The following is a 10,324-nucleotide window of genomic DNA, read 5'->3' as shown; positions in this document are numbered from 1 at the left end:
TAGCATAATATCTGATAGGGATCCTAGATTCACTTCTAGATTTTGGGGAAGTTTACATCAAGCATTAGGAACTAAGCTTCGTCTTAGCTCTGCATATCATCCTCAAACAGATGGACAATCAGAAAGAACCATACAATCCCTAGAAGATTTATTGAGAGCTTGTGTGCTAGAGAATTCTGGTAGTTGGGACAAATACTTGCCTCTAATTGAATTCACTTATAACAACAGTTTCCATTCTAGCATAGGTATGGCACCCTATGAAGCTTTATATGGAAGAAGGTGTAGAACTCCTTTGTGCTGGTTTGAGACAGGAGAGAATTTAATCTTGGGTCCTGAATTGGTGCAACAAACCACGGAAAAGATCAAAATGATTCAAGAAAAATTGAGAATGACTCAAAGCAGACAAAAAAGTTATGTTGATAAAAGAAGACGACCTCTTGAATTCCAGGAAGGTGATCATGTATTTTTGAAAGTTACACCAACAGCTGGTATTGGTAGGGTAATGAAATCAAAGAAACTCACTCCTCGATTTATTGGTCCTTATCAAATCCTTAGAAAAATAGGTCCTGTTGCTTACCAAATTTCTCTACCATCTTTTCTTTCTAATCTCCATAATGTCTTCCATGTGTCTCAGTTAAGAAAATATATTTCTGACCCTTCTCATATAATAATGCCTGATACAGTACAATTAAAGGATAACCTTACATTTGAAACAATGCCTGTACAGATCGCAGACAGGAGGATCAAGCAGTTGAGAGGCAAACTGATTACACTGGTAAAGGTAATCTGGAATGATGTTACTGGAGATGCTACTTGGGAACTCGAAGAAGAAGTTAAGAAAAATTATCCTTACTTATTTTAAGCAATAAAAATTTCGAGGACGAAATTTCTGTAAGTAGGGGAGAATTGTAATATTCCAAATTTTATTAAATAAAACAGGTTATTTTGATTTTAAATATTTATTGAGATTATTAGAAAGTTTATCATATTTTTATACGTATTTTTACTATTCACATATACGTATTTTTACTATTCATGTATACGTATTTTTACTATTCACATATACGTATTTTACTATTCACATATACGTATACGTGAATAGTAAATGGCTGCTAAGGGTGGCACGAGGGAAGCAAGGTTCAATTTTATAATTAATTTGAATATTTTAATGAATAGTGCATAGTAACTTATAATATTATTTTAATGAATAGTGCATAGTGCATAGTAACTTCAAAATTTCTATAAATAGGCGCCTAAGGTTTTGAAAATTCAGAATTCTAGAGAGAAGGAAATTCTGGAGAAATAGAGAGAGAAAGTAAGAGAGAGAGAAGGAGAAAGAAAAGGAGGTTCTGCTCTAGTGCCTTGTTTAAGGAGAAAGAGGAAGAGATTCTGCCCAAGTTTTTAGAGAGATATTGCACTAGTTTCAACTCCTACTTATCTAGGTAAGGGGGAGGAGAACCTTATCTTTTTAAAATTTTATATACTATTATGTATAATTATTTATGCATTTATTTGATTATATTTATTTAGTGGGGTGCCCCTAACCTCACTATATTTATATATTTATTCAGTGAGGTGTTCCTAACCTCATCTAACTACTTAACTTTTAATTACTATGTTATTGTTATATTTATTCAGTGAGGTGTTCCTAACCTCATCTAACTACTTAACTTTTAATTACTATGTTATTGTTATATTTATTCAGTGAGGTGTTGTTAACCTCATCTAACTACTTAACTTTTAATTATTATGTTTATTTATTTACGTTATTATTTAGTGGGGTGTTTCTAATCTCAATAAATATTTAAAATCAAAATAACCTGTTTTATTTAATAAAATTTGGAATATTACAATTTTTACTATTCACATATACGTATTTTTACTATTCATGTATACGTATTTTTACTATTCACATATATGTATTTTACTATTCACGTATACGTATACGTGAATAGTAAATGGCTGCTAAGGGTGGCACGAGGGAAGCAAGGTTCAATTTTATAATTAATTTGAATATTTTAATGAATAGTGCATAGTAACTTATAATATTATTTTAATGAATAGTGCATAGTGCATAGTAACTTCAAAATTTCTATAAATAGGGGCCTAAGGTTTTGAAAATTCAGAATTCTAGAGAGAAGGAAATTCTGGAGAAATAGAGAGAGAAAGTAAGAGAGAGAGAAGGAGAAAGAAAAGGAGGTTCTGCTCTAGTGCCTTGTTTAAGGAGAAAGAGGAAGAGATTCTGCCCAAGTTTTTAGAGAGATATTGCACTAGTTTCAATTCCTACTTATCTAGGTAAGGGGGAGGAGAACCTTATCTTTTTAAAATTTTATATACTATTATGTATAATTATTTATGCATTTATTTGATTATATATATTTATATATTTATTCAGTGAGGTGTTCCTAACCTCATCTAACTACTTAACTTTTAATTACTATGTTATTGTTATATTTATTCAGTGAGGTGTTCCTAACCTCATCTAACTACTTAACTTTTAATTACTATGTTATTGTTATATTTATTCAGTGAGGTGTTCCTAACCTCATCTAACTACTTAACTTTTAATTACTATGTTATTGTTATATTTATTCAGTGAGGTGTTCTTAACCTCATCTAACTACTTAACTTTTAATTATTATGTTTATTTATTTACGTTATTATTTAGTGGGGTGTTTCTAACCTCATATATTTGTTTAACCTTTAATTACTATTACTTATTCTATGATTATTCTTATCCATAATAATTATTAATATATTCACATTTTATATTGTTCAATTATTTTATAATAATTGTCATTGTCATTTAATTAATTAGTGCTCTTAATATATTTTATTTAAATTTGAGTTATTGAATTAAAGCTTAAATAATGATAAATTCTTAAATCTATTTTGAGTAATTTTTTTTTTTGATTAATATAATTTGTTAAAATGTTTTTGACTCATTTTAAAGATAAATAATACTCTATGGCCATAGATGATAAAGTTTGAATTATTTGTAGCTGGAGGTTTAACCTTGGGGATTTAAATGAGTAAGAAATGGAGGTGGAATATCTTTTGGTTGGTGTTATAGTGATGCTCATTTATCCTGACTAGTCACTACAAGTATAATTCAAATTTTATTGTATCAAGAAAATCTAATATTTAATCTGTATAAATATATATTTATATATATATATATATGTTAAAATTTTATTTATAAATAATTATGTTTATTCGTTCGAATTATTGTATTTATTGGATATTGTTCTTACTCCTTTCTTTTCTTTGTTTTTTTTTTTTAATTAAATATATTATAAATAGATGGATCAACTTGAGATTCCAGATCATTTTGCTGTTATTGTTACTGCTGTCCTACATGGAAGGAAATTGGAATACGGAGGCTATTTGATGGATCTGTTATAACTTTACTTGTCAATCATATTATTTTAATTGTAATTTTCTTTCCGTTATGAATATATATATTGTATTAAAAGAGTAAGGAAAAGGAATAATGTGTACAATAATACGTTATTCTAAATATTTTAGAACGATATGTTATGTATTAAATTCACAAGATATTCTTTTCTTTACTTTTATTTTTATTAAATAAATATATAGATATTGTTAATGATATAATTGCGAAAATATTATAAAATTTTATAATTTTATATTGTATAATTTGGGTATTAGGGTATTAGAATTAGGTGTAAAATAATAACCATTAAATGTAACGCCTAATTCTAATACCCAAATTATACAATATAAAATTATAAAATTTTATAATATTTTCGCAATTATATCATTAACAATATCTATATATTTATTTAATAAAAATAAAAGTAAAGAAAAGAATATCTTGTGAATTTAATACATAACATATCGTTCTAAAATATTTAGAATAACGTATTATTTTACACATTATTCCTTTTCCTTACTCTTTTAATACAATATATATATTCATAACGGAAAGAAAATTACAATTAAAATAATATGATTGACAAGTAAAGTTATAACAGATCCATCAAATAGCCTCCGTATTCCAATTTCCTTCCATGTAGGACAGCAGTAACAATAACAGCAAAATGATCTGGAATCTCAAGTTGATCCATCTATTTATAATATATTTAATTAAAAAAAAAAAACAAAGAAAAGAAAGGAGTAAGAACAATATCCAATAAATACAATAATTCGAACGAATAAACATAATTATTTATAAATAAAATTTTAACATATATATATATAAATATATATTTATACAGATTAAATATTAGATTTTCTTGATACAATAAAATTTGAATTATACTTTTAGTGACTAGTCAGGATAAATGAGCATCATTATAATACCAACCAAAAGATATTCCCCCTCCATTTCTTACTCATTTAAATCCCCAAGGTTAAACCTCCAGCTACAAATAATTCAAACTTTATCGTCTATGGCCATAGAGTATTAATTATCTTTAAAATGAGTAAAAGACATTTTAACAAATTATATTAATCATAAAAAAATTACTCAAAATAGATTTAAGAATAATCATAGAATAAGTAATAGTAATTAAAGGTTAAACAAATATATGAGGTTAGAAACACCCCACTAAATAATAACGTAAATAAATAAACATAATAATTAAAAGTTAAATAGTTAGATGAGGTTAGGAACACCTCACTGAATAAATATAACAATAACATAGTAATTAAAAGTTAAGTAGTTAGATGAGGTTAGGAACACCTCACTGAATAAATATAATAATAACATAAATAAACATTGTAATTAAAAGTTAAGTAGTTAAATGAGGTTAAGAACACCTCACTGAATAAATATATAAATATAGTGCAGTTAGAAACACCTTACTGAATAAATATATAAATATAGTGAAGTTAGGAACACCTCACTGAATAAATATATAAATATAGTGAAGTTAGAAACACCTCACTGAATAAATATATAAATATAGTGCAGTTAGAAACACCTTACTGAATAAATATATAAATATAGTGAAGTTAGGAACACCTCACTGAATAAATATATAAATATAGTGAAGTTAGAAACACCTCACTGAATAAATATATAAATATAGTGAGGTTAGGAACACCTTACTGAATAAATATATAAATATAGTGAGGTTAGGGGCACCCCACTAAATAAATATAATCAAATAAATGCATAAATAATTACACATAATAGTATATAAAATTTTAAAAAGATAAGGTTCTCTTCCCCCTTACCTAGATAAGTAGGAGTTGAAACTAGTGCAATATCTCTCTAAAAACTTGGGTAGAATCTCTTCCTCTTTCTCCTTAAACAAGGCACTAGAGCAGAACCTCCTTTTCTTTCTCCTTCTCTCTCTCTTACTTTCTCTCTCTATTTCTCCAGAATTTTCTTCTCTCTAGAATTCTGAATTTTCAAAACCTTAGGCCCCTATTTATAGAAATTTTGAAGTTACTATGCACTATGCACTATTCATTAAAATAATATTATAAGTTACTATACACTATTCATTAAAATATTCAAATTAATTATAAAATTGAACCTTGCTTCCCTCGTGCCACCCTTAGCAGCCATTTACTATTCACGTATACGTATACGTGAATAGTAAAATACATATATGTGAATAGTAAAAATATGTATACATAAATAGTAAAAATACGTATATGTGAATAGTAAAAATACGTATAAAAATATGATAAACTTTCTAATAATCTCAATAAATATTTAAAATCAAAATAACCTGTTTTATTTAATAAAATTTGGAATATTACAATTTTTACTATTCACATATACGTATTTTTACTATTCATGTATACGTATTTTTACTATTCACATATACGTATTTTAATATTCACGTATACGTATACGTGAATAGTAAATGGCTGCTAAGGGTGGCACGAGGGAAGCAAGGTTCAATTTTATAATTAATTTGAATATTTTAATGAATAGTGCATAGTAACTTATAATATTATTTTAATGAATAGTGCATAGTGCATAGTAACTTCAAAATTTCTATAAATAGGGGCCTAAGGTTTTGAAAATTCAGAATTCTAGAGAGAAGGAAATTCTGGAGAAATAGAGAGAGAAAGTAAGAGAGAGAGAAGGAGAAAGAAAAGGAGGTTCTGCTCTAGTGCCTTGTTTAAGGAGAAAGAGGAAGAGATTCTGCCCAAGTTTTTAGAGAGATATTGCACTAGTTTCAACTCCTACTTATCTAGGTAAGGGGGAGGAGAACCTTATCTTTTTAAAATTTTATATACTATTATGTATAATTATTTATGCATTTATTTGATTATATTTATTTAGTGGGGTGCCCCTAACCTCACTATATTTATATATTTATTCAGTGAGGTGTTCCTAACCTCATCTAACTACTTAACTTTTAATTACTATGTTATTGTTATATTTATTCAGTGAGGTGTTCCTAACCTCATCTAACTACTTAACTTTTAATTACTATGTTATTGTTATATTTATTCAGTGAGGTGTTCCTAACCTCATCTAACTACTTAACTTTTAATTATTATGTTTATTTATTTACGTTATTATTTAGTGGGGTGTTTCTAACCTCATATATTTGTTTAACCTTTAATTACTATTACTTATTCTATGATTATTCTTATCCATAATAATTATTAATATATTCACATTTTATATTGTTTAATTATTTTATAATAATTGTCATTGTCATTTAATTAATTAGTGCTCTTAATATATTTTATTTAAATTTGTGTTATTTAATTAAAGCTTAAATAATGATAAATTCTTAAATCTATTTTGAGTATTTTTTTTTTGATTAATATAATTTGTTAAAATGTTTTTGACTCATTTTAAAGATAAATAATACTCTATGGCCATAGATGATAAAGTTTGAATTATTTGTAGCTGGAGGTTTAACCTTGGGGATTTAAATGAGTAAGAAATGGAGGTGGAATATCTTTTGGTTGGTGTTATAATGATGCTCATTTATCCTGACTAGTCACTACAAGTATAATTCAAATTTTATTGTATCAAGAAAATCTAATATTTATTCTGTATAAATATATATTTATATATATATATGTTAAAATTTTATTTATAAATAATTATGTTTATTCGTTCGAATTATTGTATTTATTGGATATTGTTCTTACTCCTTTCTTTTCTTTGTTTTTTTTTTTAATTAAATATATTATAAATAGATGGATCAACTTGAGATTCCAGATCATTTTGCTGTTATTGTTACTGCTGTCCTACATGGAAGGAAATTGGAATACGGAGGCTATTTGATGGATCTGTTATAACTTTACTTGTCAATCATATTATTTTAATTGTAATTTTCTTTCCGTTATGAATATATATATTGTATTAAAAGAGTAAGGAAAAGGAATAATGTGTAAAATAATACGTTATTCTAAATATTTTAGAACGATATGTTATGTATTAAATTCACAAGATATTCTTTTCTTTACTTTTATTTTTATTAAATAAATATATAGATATTGTTAATGATATAATTGCGAAAATATTATAAAATTTTATAATTTTATATTGTATAATTTGGGTATTAGAATTAGGCGTTAAACAAGGCACTAGAGCAGTGAGGTGTTCTTAACCTCATTTGAAGATAATATAATTAATATTTATTTTCTAGTTAACCAGGTACGGGGGAAAAGGGGATTATTTATATGTAGAGTACATGAGGGAATTGGGTAGAGGAAGAACTCCTTAAGATTATAATTATTATTTGGAAAATTATTAGTTTCATTAAAATTATATGTGTTGAGGTTTATGAATATGCTAAATTGTAGGAATGATGATGATCTGGGAGAAAGAACAAAATTGTAGGAAAATGCTGTGAGCTAGATATTGGAATAATTAGGGGTTTTACTATCTGTATTAAATTGATTATTCCATTGACTATTATATTAATTTAAGATTGTTATTGCTATTGTTAAGAATGGATGATCTTGATGTGAACTGCTTGAGTGATGTGTAAACCTTATTTTGTTAGATTATCTGGGTGTATGTGAGGTGGAATTGTGTATATGATGTGAACTTGAATTATGAGATGAGATGTTATATGGATGTGATTATGATTGTGGTTATGATGCCTCATATCAGTGACTAGGGATGGCACGGCCCCTGGGAAAGTGGTGCTACAGGGAAGGCGTGATCCTAGCCTGGTGTGGGATGAATAAGACAGTTAACACCACCACTTATGTCGCTTATGGCAGCCCTGGCATGGGGTTAATTGCAAGAGATTGTATTGATTGTAATGTGATTGTGATTCCTCCCTAATTTTATAATATTTTCGCAATTATATCATTAACAATATCTATATATTTATTTAATAAAAATAAAAGTAAAGAAAAGAATATCTTGTGAATTTAATACATAACATATCGTTCTAAAATATTTAGAATAACGTATTATTTTACACATTATTCCTTTTCCTTACTCTTTTAATACAATATATATATTCATAACGGAAAGAAAATTACAATTAAAATAATATGATTGACAAGTAAAGTTATAACAGATCCATCAAATAGCCTCCGTATTCCAATTTCCTTCCATGTAGGACAGCAGTAACAATAACAGCAAAATGATCTGGAATCTCAAGTTGATCCATCTATTTATAATATATTTAATTAAAAAAAAAACAAAGAAAAGAAAGGAGTAAGAACAATATCCAATAAATACAATAATTCGAACGAATAAACATAATTATTTATAAATAAAATTTTAACATATATATATATATATAAATATATATTTATACAGATTAAATATTAGATTTTCTTGATACAATAAAATTTGAATTATACTTGTAGTGACTAGTCAGGATAAATGAGCATCATTATAACACCAACCAAAAGCTATTCCACCTCCATTTCTTACTCATTTAAATCCCCAAGGTTAAACCTCCAGCTACAAATAATTCAAACTTTATCGTCTATGGCCATAGAGTATTAATTATCTTTAAAATGAGTAAAAGACATTTTAACAAATTATATTAATCATAAAAAAATTACTCAAAATAGATTTAAGAATAATCATAGAATAAGTAATAGTAATTAAAGGTTAAACAAATATATGAGGTTAGAAACACCCCACTAAATAATAACGTAAATAAATAAACATAATAATTAAAAGTTAAATAGTTAGATGAGGTTAGGAACACCTCACTGAATAAATATAACAATAACATAGTAATTAAAAGTTAAGTAGTTAGATGAGGTTAGAACACCTCACTGAATAAATATAATAATAACATAAATAAACATTGTAATTAAAAGTTAAGTAGTTAAATGAGGTTAAGAACACCTCACTGAATAAATATATAAATATAGTGCAGTTAGAAACACCTTACTGAATAAATATATAAATATAGTGAAGTTAGGAACACCTCACTGAATAAATATATAAATATAGTGAAGTTAGAAACACCTCACTGAATAAATATATAAATATAGTGAGGTTAGGGGCACCCCACTAAATAAATATAATCAAATAAATGCATAAATAATTACACATAATAGTATATAAAATTTTAAAAAGATAAGGTTCTCCTCCCCCTTACCTAGATAAGTAGGAGTTGAAACTAGTGCAATATCTCTCTAAAAACTTGGGCAGAATCTCTTCCTCTTTCTCCTTAAACAAGGCACTAGAGCAGAACCTCCTTTTCTTTCTCCTTCTCTCTCTCTTTGTATAATTTGGGTATTAGAACCTTTTCCCAAGTAGAATTAGGAGAACCTTATCTTTTTAAAATTTTATATACTATTATGTGTAATTATTTATGCATTTATTTGATTATATTTATTTAGTGGGGTGCCCCTAACCTCACTATATTTATATATTTATTCAGTAAGGTGTTCCTAACCTCACTATATTTATATATTTATTCAGTGAGGTGTTTCTAACTTCACTATATTTATATATTTATTCAGTGAGGTGTTTCTAACTTCACTATATTTATATATTTATTCAGTAAGGTGTTTCTAACTGCACTATATTTATATATTTATTCAGTGAGGTGTTTCTAACTTCACTATATTTATATATTTATTCAGTGAGGTGTTCCTAACTTTACTATATTTATATATTTATTCAGTAAGGTGTTTCTAACTGCACTATATTTATATATTTATTCAGTGAGGTGTTCTTAACCTCATTTAACTACTTAACTTTTAATTACAATGTTTATTTATGTTATTATTATATTTATTCAGTGAGGTGTTCCTAACCTCATCTAACTATTTAACTTTTAATTATTATGTTTATTTATTTACGTTATTATTTAGTGGGGTGTTTCTAACCTCATATATTTGTTTAACCTTTAATTACTATTACTTATTCTATGATTATTCTTAAATC

The 10,324-nt window shown here is 26.3% G+C and overlaps 1 long non-coding RNA gene across 1 annotated transcript; it reads left to right on the top strand.

Annotated features, from left to right (window-relative positions):
* Positions 1–5,661: 5,661 nt before the first annotated feature.
* LOC145955316 (uncharacterized) lies at positions 5,662–8,630 on the top strand. The gene is made up of 2 exons (XR_014431942.1): positions 5,662–6,183; positions 7,147–8,630. It is a non-coding gene; the product is annotated as an uncharacterized LOC145955316 (long non-coding RNA).
* Positions 8,631–10,324: the final 1,694 nt, after the last annotated feature.

This window comes from Cajanus cajan, chromosome 2, assembly GCF_000230855.2.
Source record: "Cajanus cajan strain Asha chromosome 2, NIPB_CcT2T_4, whole genome shotgun sequence".
NCBI classification, from domain to species: Eukaryota; Viridiplantae; Streptophyta; class Magnoliopsida; order Fabales; family Fabaceae; genus Cajanus; species Cajanus cajan.
Note: the sequence above shows the minus strand (reverse complement) of the source record. Positions and strands in the feature narration are given on the sequence as shown.